A 21102-nucleotide genomic window follows, 5' to 3' on the forward strand; every position below is an offset into this window, starting at 1 on the left:
GCAAACAATGACATGAACACTCTCATCTTTAACACATAGACCAGCTATCAGTCCCTCCTCCCCATAGCCCGTAACTCTTCAAAAGAAGACTCTTTCTTCTTGGCTATGACATGAGGAATCATGGAGTAGTAGCCTATAGAAGGCGTACAATGTATAGCTCTGTGAGATATCTGCATGATGATCAAAGTACTATTGTTTACAGGGTGAAGGTGAAACCTCAAACCACAACTATTACTGATTATTAGAGGTGCTCATTTCCGGGAGGGGGTCGATTTATCCCTTTGGTGTCTTCATGGACTTTGAGGAACCAAAGCTGCCTTTTGAAGTGTAATGATATATGTTTTCTTTGCCTCGCTGATCAAACTGCAATATGATTCTGGTGAGTGCGTTATATTCCCTTAACATAGTTAAGAGGAAACAAATGTCAATTTGGGATGCCATTTTTGGATTATAGAAGTGGAACATCACCTATTGAGTAGCCTAGAGACCAAGTATGCTATATAACCCTTTAAATAAAAAGATTTAATTCAAGAAAACCTTATATCAGTTGCATGTTCTACGTTTGTCAAGTATTTTCTTTTGTCTGAAAAGTAACTTGAAAAGCGTTGATAAAATTCAATGAATAATGGGTGAGCCTGCAGTTTTAGTGTGAACGTGGTGGAGATCACTTCAGCGCTGGCTCAGCCAACAAAACCACTGACGTTTGTACCTCTAGACAATGTCACGGGTGCCTGAGATTGCAATCTGACAAAATGTTCAACCCATAAAACAAAGAGTGATACAATATAAATGGAACAGTTGTTTTGGTAATAGCCCAGTATTGGGACGCATGAATGAAGCTCTTCCTGGCCATGTTGTTTGTTGGTTCGTGCAGAATGCCACACACCTGCGCTGGGTCAGACTGGGCCAGTCTTTTGGTTGAGGCGGTACTGTTGTTCTTATTTATCTCAGTATGGCTTCTGACCAGGGTTACATTTACATTTATTCATTTAGCAGACGCTTTTATCCAAAGCGACTTACAAATGAGAACAATAGAAGCAGTTAAACTAACAGTAGGACAACAATATGCAAGTGCTATGACCCTTCTCAGTTTTATCTAACGAAATACATGTAATTATTTTATTTTATTTATTTATTTATTTTGGGTTATTATCATTAACTATGCATGAAAGGTATTCGAAAAAGCATCAAATAAAATTCAATTAAAATTGTATATAAACTGAATTACTGAAATAACTATAACTAAAGCTATATAGACATATTATGTTAAAAAACTGAAACTAATAAAAATGACAAACACAACCAAATAAAACTAACATTAAAATGAAAACAGAAAATATAAAAAGAAAATCTAATTGAAAATGTTAAAATATTTGTTGTATAAAATGTATAAAATATTGTTAAAATTATAATAGTATATCAATGATTCTAAAATAACATTGCTTATTTGACAGAAAACAATATGAATAAGAGAAATTTAGATGAGATAATTTATTATATAAATTAATTATTTAATAGGGAAAAAAAGGGGTGTTTTATGTATTTTCAAAATGAAAAGGTCAGTCCATCACTTCAGATATGCTTTCTCTGACTGAGGAAAATGTGGCTAAAGTGCATGAACTTTATTACTAATTATCTCATACATTCTTTAACAGATTATTCCCACATTACACAAACCTTTTATATCAGCATTAGACATTCATTTCGTAACTTTTTTTCTCTTTTTTTTGTCACTATGGCGGTATTGCAAAAGCCATCCAGAGGGGATGTCTTCACAATGTCTTCACCATTGGTTACATTTCAAAATGTGAAGTGTATCCTAATTATAAGAGAAAAAAACAGTTGTTTTGATCCCATATTCCAAGATTCTCCAGGTCTCTGTAGATATGCTCTGATATGTGGAGTTTTTTGTTAAGGAATGCAGCTATTGTGTTCATCAGCTCAGGAGAATTTATGGACACGCTGATGGCGTGTTGCGTCTGGTGACTGTTTAAACAAGATATTAATCAGCGGTGAAAGGAACAATGCGCTGAATGGAAGAGGATATGGAGTGTTGAACTCGTCTCCCCCCTCAAAAGCAAGATGAAGCCTAAGCACTCCAAGAAAAGACAGGTTATGTTAAACCAGAACAAAGGCAATATAAACAAGAGTGACACTCTGATTCCCTTCGACTGGAGTGTGTTTACAGCTAATCTGGATGTCAGTCTGCTCTGAGATGACAGGCGGTGGGTATTTAATAAAGCACATATTTCGGTCTTGGGCATATTTCCCCAGTGACTGGCCAATAGTCCTGAATGATGAAAGCATTTGGAATGAGGAATTTCTCATTCTTTTTTTAACTTAACACAATTTGTTCATGAGGCCTTTTGTTAAATGCATTCATTTAATGTACAAATCAAAAGGAAAAGTGCAAAAGTAAATAGTGCTGGATTTTTGTGAACTCATTGCATAGTTTGTATTGCATAAAATAAAGCATGTCATATGATAGTACATGCATAAGGGAGAGACAAAGTTAGTTTTCTTTGGCTCCAAATTTTTCTGTGGTATAATTTCCCTAGTTGTATATGCTATAATTGCATTAGAACAATATCTTGTTAACCTCCATGCCCCCCTCACGCTGAGAGTGTGTTGTGGTCCTCGGCTATTGTCGTCTGCTTCATCACGCTTTTCTTGTTTTGGGAGGGGTGTCCTAATAATTTGTCAAAATTCTATAGTTCCTCTTATTGTTCCTTATCTTTTTATGGGCTACTTCATCTTCCCCTCACTTGTATGTCCTTTGCTCTGACCTCGACAGCGAGACGGGTGCTGAACCTATCTTTCTGTCGCCATCCGACCACCTCTCCCTTCCCGTTCTATCACGAGTGCGTCTCCACATTAAAAGCATACGTTATAATGAATAAGGATTAGTTCTCTTTTTTTCCTTATCATCCACTGTGTCTCTCCATACTGTTTTGCTATATGATCATCTTAGCAGTGTAGTACTGGACATCAATACCAGAGAATATTCCTTTACTATCATATGGACACCCTGGTTTACCCTTCTTGTAACATTTTATCTTGTATGTTGTGTTGTTGTGAATGTTACAGTATAAATGGTTTTGTTAAAAGTTATATATGTAATGTTTGGCAATTCCATATTATTATTACTTATTAGATACTAAATTATTAAAATGCATATGTATATAGACAGACAGAGACAGACAGACAGACAGACAGACAGATGATAGATAGATAGATATATAGATAGATGACAAAGACAGACAGATAGACTTCAGAATAAAATAGGTAATGCATGCAATTTGTTTGCTAATAAATGGCTATAAATAAATGAACTTCATTTATATAAAAATATAGTACATAAATGTTTTTAATAAATATATATTTTTTATTATTTACATATTTGAATATATAAATATACCCTCTATATTTTATTAATTAAATATATGATTAATATAATTTTGTTTTATATACAGTATATATATGCACACACTGTATATAAAACAAAATTATATTAATGTGTATTAATTAATTATATTAATAATATATTATATTATATGTGTGTGTATATATATATATATATATATATATGTATGTATATATATATTATATATATATATATATATATATATATATATATATATATATATATATATATATATATACCTCTGTGTCATTGTCACGTAACGTGGTAGCAAGCACACGAAGACGAGGAGGAACTGGAAACAGGATCTTTTAATAACAAAAACTCAGGAAACATAACACACGCTATAACATAGACGAGAACAGACGAAGAATGAGGGAGAACACAGGGTATAAATGCAAGGGCAAAGGAAACTTAATCAGGTAATTAACACAGGTAAATGAAATGACCAATTACATTTACTGGGGAAAAGGTCACAGGTACTGAACCAAAAACACAATGAAGGGGAAAACACAAAACATACAGTCATATTATTATGTTGTTTTTTCTTTTAAAAAATGTATACATACATACGTACATCCATAAGCAACATCTGCAAAATATGTTTTTAAGTTATATAATGGCTCTGCGCAGAATAAGCCAGAAAATAACTGATTACAAAAACAGAAGGTTTGGGGTCAATGAGTGCTGACTCAGAAAAAGTAGCACAGTAAAACGCTTACAAAGTTTAAAGATGTTTTGAACCATGGTAACTTGTCTTTTTCATTGGGAAAACAGGAGTGTGACCGGCGTCTGAACAGCAGCAGGAGAGGAAGGGGAGTGGAAAGACTGTGACCTTCTGTTCTCTGTGGAGGATAAACTCGAGCAGACACACCTTGACCTCTAATCTCACACTACTCTATATAAAATGTATTTGATAGATATAGCCTACATGCAGTACCTTCTCAACTTTTATTGTAAGTAGAGATCAATTAGAAAGTATGAGAAAGTATTAGTGTAGCAGTGGATTGTGCTATGGGGAATTACTGTTCTGGGCCCTTACTTTAAGCATTGTGCTGCTCTAATGCCCTGTTGGGACACAACCTTGAACTACATTGTGAAATTTTCTTTGCATTGTCCGCCGCTCCATCACTGTGTTCTCCACCCATGTGGCCCTCAAATTCTATATTCCCTCTTTATACGACCCCTGAGGATCTCAGTGGAGATTGATGAGAAATATTTGGTGCCAGAGAGCAGTCTTGGGTGGACCCAGGTCAGCTCCCTCTCTCTCTCTCTCTCTCTCTCTCTCTCTCTCTCACACACACGCACACACACTCATCTTAAGTAAAGAGTCCAGAGATCCTGAAGGACTCTTGGCTCTAAAAGAGAGCTGACATCAGGGATTTCTAGGCCACTCTGTCAGACTGGTTTCATTTGTTTATGCCAAATGTCGTTGAGATGGTCAAGATGTCATGTTCATGGATAACCAGTAATGGTTTTGGTTTAGAGAATGATTAGCGATAATGAAACAGTGAGTTCTTACAGTATTGCTTAGATGCGCAGTTTTACTAAACAAATGACAAAAACAAAAAAGTATTCTAAGAGTGAAACACTGACGTGGTCAGTTTTGCAAGAGAGGCTGTAATGGAGGTACTTATACTCGTCTTGTTCACACTCATACATTGAGTCAGTTAGGGTCATATATACAGTCACCCTGAATTAATCTTATGATTGTCACCATGTTATATTTAATGATCACTGGATTATGATTCCACATATAATATATATATATTTATTTCTTTTTACTTTTTTTTATAAATGTATAAATTGTCAAATAACAAATGTTATATTAATAGTATTAAAAAATAGCCTATAAAATATTATTTTTAATATATGATTCAGAAGTTTGATTTCTTTATTTAAATTAGATTTTTATAAGTACAATTCCTAAAATATAAATCTTACATGAATAATATTCATAGTAATTGAAAATAATATTATATAAATTGTACTTTATATTTGATTTATAAACTTATGAATTAATATTTTTGTGATACTTGAATCAGTTTCATTCAGATGGCCAAATCGTAATGGCAAGGCTATCTGCAATCAGTAAGAACAAGGATGTGATGAGTTGTGTTAAAAGACTGGGGGGAGGAAGAGACCCTAAGAAAGGTCTGCCATATTCTTTAGAATCAAGGTTTTATCATAGCTAAGTGATGTATGCCAAATCCAATGATTGGAAAAATTCATACTTTTTAGAGTAAATTGTATGACCTTTCCTTACAGAAGATCATGAATGAACATGTTTCCCTGTCTGTGTCCTCTAGGAGGGAGCCAAAACATACAAGATGCTCAACAGGACCCAAAAACTGTTCCTCCTGCTCTCCCTGCACCCACACTTCACCTTCACCCCTCTGTTTTCGGCATCAAAGGGCAGTCATGGCTCCAGCTGGGTGGCCACCGGCCTCTTATTTCCTCCCACATGCTCTCCTGCCATTCATTCTGATCCAGGCCCCGTCAGGGCTGAGCGGACCCATGGGATACGACCAACGGGACCGCTCATGGCCACTTCCTGGTCATTTAAGACCTGTGCCGCAGAATGGAGGGCCATTGTCCAGACTGTTATCTGATGGCCTGAGCCAAAAGGCAGACAAAGCCAAGTGCTTGGAGACTCACCCCTTCCGCTTTACTGAGGATACGATGCTTTTTTTAAAGCATAGCGATGGATGATTAAAAAGAAGTGAATGAAACTGGAATAACATCATAGAAAACAAACATCACCAGTTTTAAATGAGCATAACTAATGATGATAAATTAAACAAATGGTCAAGGGGGTCTATGTAGATGAAATATTAATTATGATAGGTGGAGGAAGTGACTTGTGTGAAAGTGAGTCTATAAATCTACCTTGTTTCACTTGCTCTTATCATTGTCATTATTATGTCAGTTTACATTATTACATTAGTATCATCAGTACACAGTTTTTATTGCACATAGCAATTCTGTTTTTTTATTTAGGTTTTCAATAAAGTTTGTCTTTATTTTCTATTCCTCTCATTCCAGTATAATTTGATAGTCGTTTTAATAATTTGAACCGTTAAGACCATTGAACTTCATTTTGGGCCTACAAAAATCACCTTCCCAAATGAACGCTTTAATTGTTCTTGAATTTTCAGCATCATTACTGCAGGTCTCCGAATTGGTTCAAGGAACGAACGAACCAGACATTACATTTTAACAGAAACATAAAAAAACGAATTCAAGTTTACCATTAACCTGTTAACGTTATTTTATTGTAATTTTTAATATTTTAATTTGGCAGTCAATCATGAATTCAAATAGTAAGTAGGCCTAAGGCCTATGCAAAATTTGACAGGGGGCAGTGTTTCGGAAAACATTGAAGCTTCCCCGGGCGCCGGCATTGATTAGCAGAACATCACCTGCTGTTAGCATTCCATTGACTCCCATTCATTTTGGCGTCACTTTGACAGTGAATAACTTTACATCTGAGGCATTTAAAGGCATTCCATTTGTCCATTATTTATTTCTAAAGAAACACGAAAATGTATAAAAAGGCTCCATTACCTTGTATCTTACGTTATGGCCCAGTAGAAACAGTTTTTGTAAAAGTAGGCTAACGATTGCGTCATGCACGCGACTCTCTGTAGAGAATTACCGTATGGACAGGAGGAGAAGCTCGCGGGTAATCGGGGGACGTGGAGGCAAAATGACAAAGTAATTAATCAGAATACCTAGCAAAAGTTGCTCCTGCTCCTAGCTCATGGACAGCTCCTACTCACACTCTCCGTCTCTGCAAGTTTCGGAAGGGAATGATTCAGATTTCTCTTGGCACAGCTACTAGAAGACAGACAGGTTTCTCACGTCACATACGTTGTCAAGCTCAGTTTGAGTCTGCGCAGTACGCTCAGCCATCAGGAAGTGAGTGCTTCTAATTGACTTCACTTTTCTCCGTTGAGTCCAGGGGGGTCGCTGTGTCCATTTCCTTTACTGTCTATAGGCCCTATTTTAACGATCTGAAACGCAAGTGTCAAGCGCAAAGCGCAAGTAACTTTGTGGGCGGGTCTCGGCGCTGTTGCTATTTTCCCGGCGGGATAAATGACTCTTGCGCCAGGCGCAAATCTAAAATGGGTTGGTCTGAAGTAGCTTCATTATTCATAGGTGTGGTTTGGGCGTAACGTGAAATAAACCAATCAGAGCGTCATCTCACATTCCCTTTAAGAGCAGATGCGCTTTTTCCATAGCGGATTGCTATTGTAACGGCGGATTTGCCAGACGCGCCAGGAGCGCTTCACAGCCAAGGAGAGCAACGCTCTCGTCACGGCCGTAAAAGAGAGAAGTTACATTGAAATAGAGAAACCCACCCAAATGAACTTCGGTTAAACAGGCGTATGATAATTTGGGTAAATGTGTAAGCTAGATGTATGCTTTTATAATAAATTGTCTGTCTATCTATCTATCTATCTATCTATCTATCTATCTATCGTAATAATGTATGATTTGCAAAAATGAAAACTGCCGCTTCTGTGTAGATGAGAGAATCAAAGTGTATGCGCGTTGTGCACACGCTACATTGATTATGGCCAAGCATGCGCCCTTAAAATAGCATATGAATAACATGCGCAACGCGCCACTGATTTTAAACAATTTTTTCCTGGTTAGTGGCACAATTGTTTTCTAAACCTGCAAAATAGCAAGAAGGAACGTTTGCGCTGGAACACGCCTCCTCTTTGCGCTGAACCGCCCCCGGGAGCGCAAGTGTATTTCCTAACTTACCGACGTGCTTCTGTGGAGGGAAAAGTCCGCTTTGGAATGATACATGCGTCGGTGTACAAAGTCACTTGCGCTGGGTGCAAGATAGGGCCCAATGAGTGAAATACCCGCGCTCAGAAGTCGCTCGCATTATTGGACCTCGGGAGTTTTTGTCTCCAACCGTTTATGATAGCAGCCAGGTGATATCCAGCGTGTTTTGAAACCAAAGAAAATTGCAGGTTAGTGTAGAACCAGGAAAAAAAATAACATGTTGTCAAAGTTAGTATTGTGGAACTTGCGTGTGTCGTTATATTGTTAACATTTTCCCAGAATCAAGCTCAAAATGTGTTACGAGGTTTTTCACCAGCGAAAGTCAGAGATTTGTGTTTTGTCAGTCAAATTCAGCGTTTTCATCAACTTCCAGGTTGCAACGTTTATTGAAGCTAACTAGCCTACTATCATAGATAGTATAAGAAATGGACAGAGTCATCTCATTGGAACTCAATTAAGGCAAGTGAAGCCCATTTTCAGCGATTTTTTAGGACTTCCGTTCCTGACGCGCAGACTCAAACTGAGCTTGACGACGTAGATGTGACGTGAGTAACCCGTCTGTCTTCTAGTGGCTGTGGCATGCGAAATCTGAATCATTCCCTTCCGAATCTTGCAGAGACGGAGATCGCGAGTAGGAGGTGTCCATGAGCTAGGAGCAGGAGAAACTTTTGCTAGGTATTCTGATTAATTATTTTGTCATTTTGCCTCCACGTCTCCCCGATTGCCCGCGAGCTTCTCCTCCCGTCAATACGGTAATCTCTCTACTGTGCGACAGAGAGTCGTGTGGTTATGACGCAATCGTTAGCCTACTTTTACAAAAACTGTTTTTACGGGGCCATAACGTAAGCTACAAGGTAATGGAGCATTTTATACATTGTCGTGTTTCTTTAGAAATAAATAATGGACAAATGGAGTCTTTAAACGCCTCAGATGTAAAGTTATTCGCTGTCAAAGTGACGCCAAAATGAATGGGAGTCAATGGGATGCTAACAGCAGGTGAAGTTCTGCTACAAGATGGTGGCACGCGGCCGGCTTCAACTTCCGGTCGACTTCCTTCCCGCTTGCCTACTATGCGCCAGTTTTTCATGTCGTTTAATACGATTTGGCCAAAATCTTGAGTTATAAAAAATGAAGTGCTACGCACAGACTATGGTCTTGTCCACAATACGTTTCATTTGAAAACGCAAATGTTTCTCTCCGTTTTGGCCTTCCGTCCACACGAGACGCCGTTTTTGTCCCCAGAACAGTAAAGTTAAAATACGGATTGATTCTGCTCGGAGTGAACCGATTCTTTAAGCCCTGCTTCAGTGTCTCATAAGTCACGAGAATCCTTCAGAAATCATTCTAATATGATGTGGTGATTAAAGGGATAGTTCACCCAAAAATGAAAATTATCCCATGATTTACTCACCCTCAAGCCAGTACCAAAAAATATCGTTGTTTTTCCAAGCTTCATAATGTGAATGGCGGTCCTGATTTTGAAGTCCAAAAAAGTGCATCCATCCATCATAAAAGTAATCCATAGGACTCCAGGGGGTTAATAAAGGCCTTCTGAAGCAAATAGGGCTGGGCAACAAACTCAAGCTCCTCTTTTCTTATATCGAAATCCTCCGACATTTCTCTTTAAAAATTATCAGTTTAGACGTGACTGATGATTTGTTTTGCTCTATCCTCTGCGCTTCCGTGTTCATCAATGCGTCAGGTCAAGGATTACTTTTTCGACGTAAATCAATGCGTAAGGCCGTCTGACGGAAGCTAGTTATTTTAGTTTATAAAGTTTTATGCATATTTTTCTTACACAAACGCATCGCTGTGCTTCATAAGGCCTTTATTAACCCCCATAGCCGTGTGGATTACTATTATGATAGATGGATGCACTTTTTTGGGCTTAAAAATTAATCCATTCACTGCCGTTATAAAGCTTTGAAGAGCCAGGACATTTTTCAACATAACTCCAATTGTGTTTGGCTGAAAGAAGAAAGTGATACACCTAGGATGGCTTTAGGGTGAGTAAATCATGGGGTAATTTTCACTTTTGGGTGAACTGAACTATCCCTTTAACTAACATTTCTAATAATTATCACAATGGAAAGTGGTGGGTGGCACTGCGTTTTTGTGGAAACCGCATTATTTAAAGGAGAACTCGGTAACTCTAGCGAACTCTAGTCACTTCTTCGCTGATTTTCCCTTTTGTTGTCGCATGTTTTCCCCACGAGCTCCCCCTACAGCTGTGGGGGGGGGGGGGGGGAGGGGGGCGTATATTTCACAACACAGTCGTAAAAAACTCACTTGCGGCGGCCTCCTCCCCCTCTCTACCTCTGATGTGCGTTTGTTTTGATCGGAGCAAGCCAACTGTATCGTGTGGAGCTATGTCTACCGAGGTGGGTAATCTGGTAATACGTCATACATGCGTTTGTGTTTATGTCGAATTGCCGTAAAGCAATTTGTGTTTCGCGCTCGTTCTCGTTCTAGTTCTCGCTTCTCACAAGACTTCCAATTTCTAACTTGCCGGGACGGTAGTGTTGCAAGTTGCAAGGTTGGTTTTCCGCCTGGGAACGCTGGGGGGAGCGGGGAAAGTCACCAATATCACCAGAACAGGTTGTTTAACCATCCAAATGATTTCTAGACAGTTTTATTAAGTTAAAAAAGTTACCAAGTTCTCCTTTAATTAATAGAAAGTTTACAAGAACATCATTTATTTTATTTATTTTTTCGTAGCAGTGTAAAAGTCTTTACTGTAACTTTTGTTCAATTTAATGCATCCTTGCTGAATAAAAGTATTCATTTCTTAAAAAAAATAAAAAAAAGCTTGCTGACCCCATACTTTTGAATGGTGTACACAGGCCTAAAGACTATCATGAAATATTATTTATATACTCTTAAGACTTAATGATTTAAAGACTGTCCCCTAGTGGAGAAATTGATACAGGACAACCTCACTTCATTAGGTGTGAATTAATTATTTTCAATCACTACCCACCGTACTGGCTCAACAGGCGTCTTCCCTGTATTGCCCTGCTGTTTGGGTCCTAGCATCCCATTAGTGCCCTTGTTTCCCACAGGTAGACAGGTGATGACTGCCATACAGAGCTGGCATTGTGTGTCTCATCAAAGAGAGAGTTGTTGAAGAAGCTGTGCTGTTCTGGACTATCATACACATCAGAGCAGGTGTGCAGACTGCAGAGGGGGATGGTGGCAAGGACCGCTCACATTTCAGGCATGCTTATTCTGCTACAATCTGTGTTTTAGGCAAATATGGTGTAGCCTATCTGTCATTCTACTGAGTTCAGTTTTATGAAGACTGTGCAGACCAGACTCAGTCCATTTATTATGTGAGACTAGGATTGTGAATATTGCAATGTGAACCACGTGCTGCATAGACTCACTGGTTCAGGATTGACTCAGCACTGCTCTCTGCTGGACAACAACTTGCAATACAGACAGTTGAAATATGTTTCCTCTGAGGATTGCTTTTTTCTATGAATCAAAAAAAATCTTGGTTATTAATAGAGATATTGCACACAGTCGATTTAAAACCTACACATTCCAAATTCAACATTACAATACTTAAAGTGTTTAAAGTATTAATACTAAAACAGACAAAATATTAGCATTTAACTAGGAATATTGCAGCAAGAAATACTTCAGAATATTTCCACATACTGAAAATGAACAATATTGGTTTATCTGAGGTTGACTTAAAAAATGACAAAAACAGATTTCCATCCACATGAACATGGATGCAGATTTGGTTTTGATGTTGAAATGTTATGTTGGTCATGTGGATTATCTACTTGTATATGAAAATCAACGGGACAGATATTTACAACAAAAGTGTCAAGGAGAGTAAAAGCAGTATGATAAATAAACAGAAGACATCCAACCTAGACCGATCTATCCATCTCTGCGTTTCCCCACGTTCATTTCTTTTATTTTTGAAGATCAAGCAATGGCAAAAAGTTGAATAATTCTGTGTCTTTGATCTACACACACACAAGTACGAGTTCATTTCCATTTTTAATTTTTTTCTTCTTCCTCTCTGTAAAAGTGCCAGCATCAAGATGTACCTTGGTGTGCAAATGTGCTGGAATAGGTTAAAAGGAAATCTCCCTGCTCTCTCAAAGCTGAAGTGCAGATGTTATGAAGTTAATTAAAAATTTAGCAATTTGTTTATTCGGCACCAATTTAGGTTGCATCAAATGGGAGAAAGGAGAAGGATTATTATTTTTTTGAGTGAGTGAGTGAGTGAGAGAGAGAGAGAGAGATGCATGAACCTGTCACATTATGTTTGATGATGACTAGAAAATATTAGTCCATCTGGAATATGTAGTATAATATTTTTATATTTAACCCTCTGGTGGGGTCACACTCATACTCCTCCCGGTCAAAAGTGTCCGAACACCTCAAATTTAACTTTTTTACAGTAAAATCAATGTAATATATTTTTGATCAATAATATTTTTTTATTTGATATTTTGTATTTTGTATTTTGAGGGAATTTTATGGAATCAAGTAATATTGATGCAATTACTATAATTCATTTGTTCCCATTTTTACAATACAATAAATTATTGAATCCATACAATTTATTTCAATTTGTTTTTTAGTTTTTTTATTATTATTCAATTAACCCCTTCATTGCTGTGTGCTTTCTTCAGCATTGTGGCTGATTTGTCAAGTCAAGTCAAGTCAAGTTTATTTGTATAGCGCTTTTCACAATACAGATTGTATCAAAGCAGCTTCACAGTATTAAATTAAAATAATACAACAAAGTTTGTTTCAAGAGGAATTTATTGATTGATAAAATTAAATTAAATATCCCCAAAATATCCCCAACTGAGCAAGCCAAAGGCAACAGTGGCAAGGAACCGAAAAACTTCATCAAGTGACCTAATGGTGTCCTAAAACTCCATCAGGTGACCTAATGGAGAAAAAAAAACCTTGGGAGAACCCAGGCTCAGTCGGGGGCCAGTTCTCCTCTGGCATTTATGAGCTAGAGGCCGGATTGTAGTTTGAACTGTAGGATTATATGAATGCCTGGCTGAAGAGATGCGACTTTAATCTAGTTTTAAACTGGGAGAGCGAGTCTGAGCAACGAACAGTATCAGGAAGACTATTCCAGAGTTTTGGAGCCAAATGTGAGAATGCTCTCCCTCCTTTGGTGGTTCTGGATATCCTAGGTATGACCAAAAGCCTTGAATTTAGTGATCTTAAAGAGCGCGATGGATTATAGGGTGATAAAAGATCCGTTAAATAGACTGGAGCTAAGCCGTTTAGGGCTTTATAAGTCAGTAGCAATACCTTATAATTAATACGGAACTTTATAGGTAACCAATGCAGTGATGATAAAATCGGTGTTATATGATCATATTTTCTTGATCTAGTAAGAACTCTAGCGGCGGCATTTTGGACTAACTGTAGCTTGTTTATTGAGGATGCAGGACAACCAGCTAGTAAAGCATTACAGTAATCCAGTCTCGAGGTCATGAATGCATGAACTAACTTTTCTGCATCAGAAACTGATAGCATATTACGTAGCTTAGCAATGTTTCTAAGGTGGAAAAATGCTGTTTTTGTAACATATGAAATATGATTTTCAAAAGACAGGTTGCAATCGAGTATAACACCCAGGTCTTTTACTGTAGAGGATAAAGTAACAGGACATCCTATGATGTTAAAGTTGTATTGTGCGAGGTTTTGTGGGCGGTTTTTTGAACCGATAAGTATTACCTCTGTCTTGTCTGGATTTAATAAAAGAAAATTACGGGTCATCCAATCTTTTATATCTTTAACACACTCTGTCAATTTGGAAAATTTTGCGTTTTCATCCGGCCGTGATGAAATATATATTTGAGTGTCATCAGCATAACAATGGAAACTAATTCCATGTTTCCTTATAATATTTCCAAGTGGCATCATATATATTGAAAATAACAGAGGGCCTAATACAGATCCCTGCGGCACTCCATAGTTTACTGGAGTTATGATCGATTTTTCTCCATTTAAATAGACAAAATGGTAGCGGTCAGATAGGTATGATTTGAACCAGCTTAGTGCTTGTCCTTGAACACCAGTATAATTTTGTAGTCGATCTAAGAGTAATGTATGATCTATAGTATCGAACGCAGCACTAAGATCAAGTAAAACTAGTATTGAGATACAGCCTTGGTCAGAAGCTAAAAGTAAATCATTTGTGATTTTAACGAGCGCAGTTTCAGTGCTATGATGCGGTCTGAATCCAGACTGAAACTTTTCATGGATATCATTTTGTTGCAAGAAAGAGCCCAGTTGAGCGGACACCACTTTTTCTAATATTTTAGACATAAATGGAAGATTTGAAATGGGTCTATAATTTGCTAGATTATTATGATCTAATTGTGGTTTCTTAATGAGAGGTTTTATAACTGCCAGTTTAAATGTTCTTGGAACATGACCTAAAGATAAAGACGAGTTAATAATATTGAGGAGAGGATCTTCCACTACAGGTAACACTTCTTTCAGTAGTTTAGTTGGTATAGGATCTAATAAACATGTTGTTGTTTTAGATGAAGTGATAAGTTTATTTAACTCTTTTTGTTCTATAGTTGTAAAGCACTGTAATTGTTCTTTCGGGGTAATAATTGAAGCTGAATTATAAGGCGCGATTGAAGATTGAACGTTTACAATTGTGGTTCTGATGCTTTCTATTTTCTCAGTGAAGAAGTTCATGAAATCATTACTACTGAACTGTAACGGGATATTTTGTTCGGGTGACGTCTGTTTATTTGTTAGTCTAGCCACGGTGTTAAATAAAAACCTTGGATTGTTTTGGTTGTTTTCTATTAGTTTGCGGAGGTGCTCAGCCCTGGCCGCTTTTAGGGCCTTTTTATAACGTGACATACTGTCTTTCCACGCGATTCTAAAGACCTCTAAATTAGTTTGTTTCCATTTACGCTCTAAAATACGCGATTTGTAGATTGTACCCCCAAAAAAATCTCTATAATTCTCTTTTTTTTTCTTTTTTTTTTTTTTCTATGGTGATCATTTTTTGTGGGACCATTTTACCTTTTTTGGTGTGTACACATAAGTGCCACAAAAGTAAAAGTGACTTTTGGTCAAAAGTGCCCGAAGGGTTATTAAATTATATTATATTGTATTATATAATGTCTAGTTTATAGACATTAAACTAGATGTCTAGATGTCTATGTCTAGTTATTTTGTACTTGTATATCACACATAATTTTTCCTGTTAGGGGCCTGTGCAGAAGATTCTGCATTTACACCTTTGTCAAAACCTGTTGGCAGCTAACTTGAGTTGTCAAGGCTCATTACTCACAAGCTGACATATCCAGAGGACACATGCACTGAGCATATTCCACAAGCCTTTTAACAGCTATCCCGGTACAGTAAGCCGGCGCTTCATAAATAATTATCAATGTTTACTGATATTGCATCAGATTGTTGACACAGACCGTGTGTTTCTCTCTGTTCGCACCTAAATAACGGTACCGTGCAGAAAAGGTGTCAAGTCTCCAGGGAGGGTCTGCCAGCCCCCCCCCCCCCACCCCCACCCACCACCACCGACTGCCTGATCATGCTCCTGACATGAGTGAGGTTTGGATCCTCAGCACAGGTGTTGCAGCAGCGTTGGCACAGAATTCCCATGCCCGTGCACACAGCCCAGTGTTAACCACTATCTGCTGGCTCTTCCCAGCGGACCTGTGCTTCCATTGAGGGATATTACAAGCGGCAGGCGCTCTCCTCTGATCTGCATGCGCTCGGCACTCTCTCAGTCCTGGGTGAATAGTGCTTGACTTGTTCAATTTGTTTAGAAGCCTCATTCAGCGCTTTGAAGCCACGCATCTTAGCATAAATCATAACCTGTCTAGTTGCTCACAAGTGCTTTGAAATGCAGCATCTGCTTTGAGTCCCTGCTTTACAATTAGTTAGGCAACATCAATAGATTGACTAAATATCATGTTTCTTCATAATGAAGTGTTTGGGGTATAGCCTACGAATGAGGGTAACTTATTTATTTATTATTTCGACTTACCTGGATTCAGTGGACAGTTGGAGTTCGTCATTCATATACGCAACAATCAAAGTGGGTTATGGCGGATAACCTACTTAGAGAGTATTATGGTTGTGGGGCATCGAGCATGTTGTTTACTCTTTCATCACTCCATTCCTGTTATCTGTTTGTTCATTTGTTTTGCAAACTAGAGCCGTCTGTTCTGTTGTGGGGAAAGAGGAAGGAAAGATCTTAGAAGACAAGGAGAAAAACTGCCTCTGACGTGCCTGATTGTCGTCAGCCGGTGAAGTGAACTCAATAGACGTAACGTACAGTAGACCGAGACGTCTTGAAAGGACTTTCTCACAAATGCATAGTGTAGCATCCCAATGGTGACTCAGAAGATTTTAATTTCTTAGTTTGTTCTATTTCAAACTCATCAAATTCATTTTATTAAATTAACCAGGGCTCATGGCAAAAATATCACTGAAAGTGATATTTAATCAATCAATCTATCGTTCTGTTTATCATCCATCCATCGTTCTATCATTCTATCATCCATCCATCCATCTACTGCTTTTACTTTCCTTCACAATTTCATTAATTTTTTTATGAAAACATTTATTTATTGACATTTTGTCCATTACTTTTCTATTGGATGTTGTTTTAATTTTAGATTAACTGCCATACTTCACTTGAATTATCTATCTAATTATGCCATTATACAGTATTATATAGCTTTAAAAAATACCTCTGAAAATTGACTGATGAAAAATGGTTTACCTAATACAAATTAAATTCAGTCAGGTTTTTTTTTTTTTTTATGGAAAAAAAGACATTTTCAAAAATAATGGAATATAATGTAAAACGTTTTTTTGTTTGTTTTTTCCTTGACATGTTTAGCTCTAAAATATTTAATCCGCGAGAAATTCTTTGCAAGGGCATAATAAAAATGCCTTTTTAAAATCACAAACGATTGGAAATTGTACAAAAAATGTGGGAACCATGTACTGCATATGAAAATGGCCGTTCTTTCTTAAGTTAGCATTATAAATTTGTATCAGGAATGAATTTATCATTGATCCATCACAGTCGGTTTGGTCTTATAATGTCTGCACACTCAATTAAGCTATAGATCAAAGAAAAGTTGAACCACTGTTCTTCTCCATCATAATGTGCACCCCTTCAACCTGCAACATTAGAAATTCTTTTTGCATTGAGAAGAGAAGGAAAAAAAACAGAAGAAGAAAAAAAAATACTTAAGTTTCTCATTTTCAAAAGGCAGGTATTTGATCAGTAGTCATAAATTAAAGTTACGGGGGTGCAAATTACGGCATGAGGATTAGATAAAAGCAGCTCTCTGTCAAAAGGTGGCATCTTCAAAGCGCCCCTGGTTAAGCAGCACACAACAGCACGCCGCCGCTGCCTGGCATGGCTCGCTGCCGGATGACATCTCTCCGTGCATTACGGGGGCTGTGCTAACCGTGGGGGCCAAACAGCTGCTGATGGAGGTGTGCAAACACAAATAAATCTACATCTGTGAGCAGAGCTGCTGCTTGTGTCAGGGGCTCTGCCACTGGCTCATCACTAATGCATTGGATAAGTAGGCCGCATATGGCCCGGGATACAGGGTGGAGGAAGGGCACAGAGGGGTCTATGTAAGAGTAAGGAGACCCTTAATCTTAGTTAGTTTCATACAGTTACACTAAAGGGTTAGTCCACCCAAAAATTTGAAATATTCTGCCAAAAAGTTTCAGGTCACATTAACTTCCATTGTATTTTTCAGCCATATACACACTCAGAAAAAAAATGGTACAAAAGCTGTCACTGGATTTAAAAAGGTTCTATTTTTTCTATTTAAGGTACTAATATGCACCCAAAGGTGTACCCTTTGAAAGGGTACCACCCCAGTAACAGCTTTTAACCTTTTTTTCTTAGTGTACAACAAAGCCAATGGGAACAAAAACGTACCGAGATCAAAATGTTTGGTTACCAACATTCTTCAAAATATGCGAAAAACATTTTTCTGTACTTGTTCCACAGAAAAGAGACGGTCATAGGGGTTTGGAACGACATGAGAGTGAGTAAATGTTGACAGAATAAATAAATAAAAATAGTGAACTATCCCTTTAATAGTGAAACGTATACTGTCAGGCTCCAATCAGGATTGTGTGAGTGTGTCCTGGTAAATGTCCCCACAAAGATGGCAATATCTCAAATCCTTGAAAACAACCAAAACAACCATTTTTTTTGGTCCACATGATGAAAACAGCTTAAAATGTAAAAATGCAGAATTGTTTTCTGTGATGTGTAGGTTTAGGGTTAGTGTAAAGGGACAGAATATAGAGTTTGTACAGTATAAAAATCATTGTCTATAGAACGTCCCCATAAAATGTGAAAACGCAACGTGTGTGTGTGTGTGTGTGTGTGTGTGTGTGTGTGTGTGTGTGTTTCATTGAAAAATAATAAAAGAGCATATGCACTGGGAATAACATAACACTTGTAACAAAATGTTCCTTTTGGGTGAATTATTCCATTACTCATAGGTCATGGTAGATATGCTGAATTAATTCTGTTAGGATACTATATACTAAGCATGTTAATATAATGCATTTTAAGCACTTTTAAGTAACTTACTCATATTGGTGGGCTCTAGAAGCACCTGCATCCTTTTAAAGAAACACATGCTTCACTTAAAATGCTGAGGTCATCACTCACCATTGTCCCTTCCATGTGAATGTCATCACTGTCAGAGGCAGACGTCATATCCATTTCAACAGCTTTTCTTGGAATGTAAGAACAAAATGATCTGCATAGCTCAAGCTCAGAATGTAGAACCATTCTAACCAAACATAATGTTTTGCACCTGGAGTTTTAAAATTGGTGTTGATTGGTGGCTAAACTTGATAGGGTTTTTTTTCCCCTAATAAAGGATAAGATAAGAATAATAATAAGAATAAGAATATAAGAAAAATAAGATTTTTTTCTTCTAATAAATTAAAGATTTTTCTCAGTCCCTTTGAAATGTTTCTAACTAAATATAAGTTATTTCTTTGGCAGGAATATAATGTATTGCTAAGATAACATTCTACCGGCATTCTAATAGTTTATTAGTGATTTCCACAGAGTAAAGCTTTCTACCATGTAGGTACAAGAATCATACGTGTAATTAGAACATAACCGTCAAAGCTTGACAAACTCTTCACATGTCTCACTGTAATTCTGAGCTTCTAAGGAAATTGGCTGGGGTCCATGTGCTGCACAATACCCACATTAACTCGACATTGTCAGGTGTTCTGACTATTTATTTTCTTCTGTTTTCAGTGTGTGTTTGCATGTTATGAGCCGTATTTGATTGATAATACGCCTGTTCTTTCCTTTTGTTTTCAGCCGGGCTTGTATATTATTTATATTATGTTGCCTTAGACTGACAGCTATGTTGGGGAATTAGTCTTTAGTCTTTAAGGGTTTTAAATAACATGATCCATAAATAAACAATGTCCCCCTCGCTCTGTAAATTAGTAATCATTCATTTTAAATTTCAGGTATGGTACACGCACACACCAACATCTGCTGTGTTTGAGTTCAGTGCATTTTAATAAGTGTCAGAGTAAAGTAATAAAAGTATGATAGAAGTCTAAAATCCACATTGAAAAAAAATATTTAGGATAAAAAAAATGTAAGCTATAAATAAACAAAAAGAAAGAGAAATATACACACTAAGACATTCTGAAATACAAGTAAATTTATCACGCAAGTTGAGGCATTTTTCTATTGTGATATATTTTTAAATGTATTCCTGAGATAGCAAAGCTGAATTTTCAGCATCATTCCTCCGGTCTCCAGCTTCAGAAATCATTCCTGCTTAAGAAACATTTCTTATTATTATTAATGCTGAAAACAGTTGTGCTGCTTAATATTTTTGTGGAAACCATCAGGATTCGCTTATATGAGATCAAACACTGTAAATGACTACTGTCAAGTTTGATCAATTTAATGCATCCTTCCTGAATAAAAGTATTAATTTCTTTCAGAACAAATCGTACTGACCCCAGACTTTTGAACGGCAGTGTATATCAAATAGTCTGTCTTCCAATGAAAGTGCTTGAGGTTGAATGTCTGGTCTTCAAACAGGATGTCTTTTCAATATGTGAGAGTTCAAAGTGCTGAAGTAGTCTTCAAAGCTCGAAGACTGAGCAAATTTCTTTCAGATGGCAACTTTCAGAGCGTGTCACGTGACTTTGTGTGGGTCAAAGACCTGAATCGCTCTGGTTTCCCATCCATTGTTGCTCTGGGATTAAGCAGTCAGTGCGTATTTAAATGACAGACGAAGCAGATCGGGGCTGAGGAAGGGAGTTGTTCCTTGCTGTAAAGTCTTCACTCTCGTTTTATATACAGTTCCAGTACCCCCTCCATTTCACTCTTTCCTTTCGTCTCAGGGAGTGCAGGCGCATGTCAAGCGATTGTTGAATTGAAATATTGATGTAGAATATCAAAGCATGGGGTATAGCTCCTGTGTTTCCTGAACTAACCGAAAACTGCTTTGATCACAGGCTCCTGTGATCTGACTTCTGAAGTTGTTAAGAGTACTGAAAAACAAAATGCAAACAAACTTCAAGTGCCCCTAGCAATGATAAAAGTTTCTCTGACAAGTAGATTTTTGCCTTTTTTTTTTATTTTCACACACCAATGACGGAATTCCATCTCACATTAATGCAAATGGACAATTGCTGACGAGATTTCATACACATGCAAACATTTTATGACAATTTCTTTCATTCGCAGTGGCTTTTGTGAATTTCATACTGAATAAAAACTTTAGTTTTCTCAATCTTTCATTTTGAAGTACATTAAATACTTTTAAATGTAAAGATTAAATCAATTCAAA

General features: G+C 37.3%; 1 long non-coding RNA gene across 1 annotated transcript; it reads left to right on the forward strand.

Annotated features, from left to right (window-relative positions):
- Window positions 1–117: 117 nt before the first annotated feature.
- Window positions 118–6449, forward strand: LOC309480468. The gene is made up of 3 exons (XR_014199647.1): window positions 118–379; window positions 4199–4673; window positions 5731–6449. It is a non-coding gene; the product is annotated as an uncharacterized lncRNA (long non-coding RNA).
- The last annotated feature ends 14653 nt before the right edge of the window (window positions 6450–21102 follow it).

Source organism: Leuciscus leuciscus, assembly GCF_965113295.1.
Source record: "Leuciscus leuciscus genome assembly, chromosome: 18".
In the NCBI taxonomy this organism is placed as follows: Eukaryota; Metazoa; Chordata; class Actinopteri; order Cypriniformes; family Leuciscidae; genus Leuciscus; species Leuciscus leuciscus.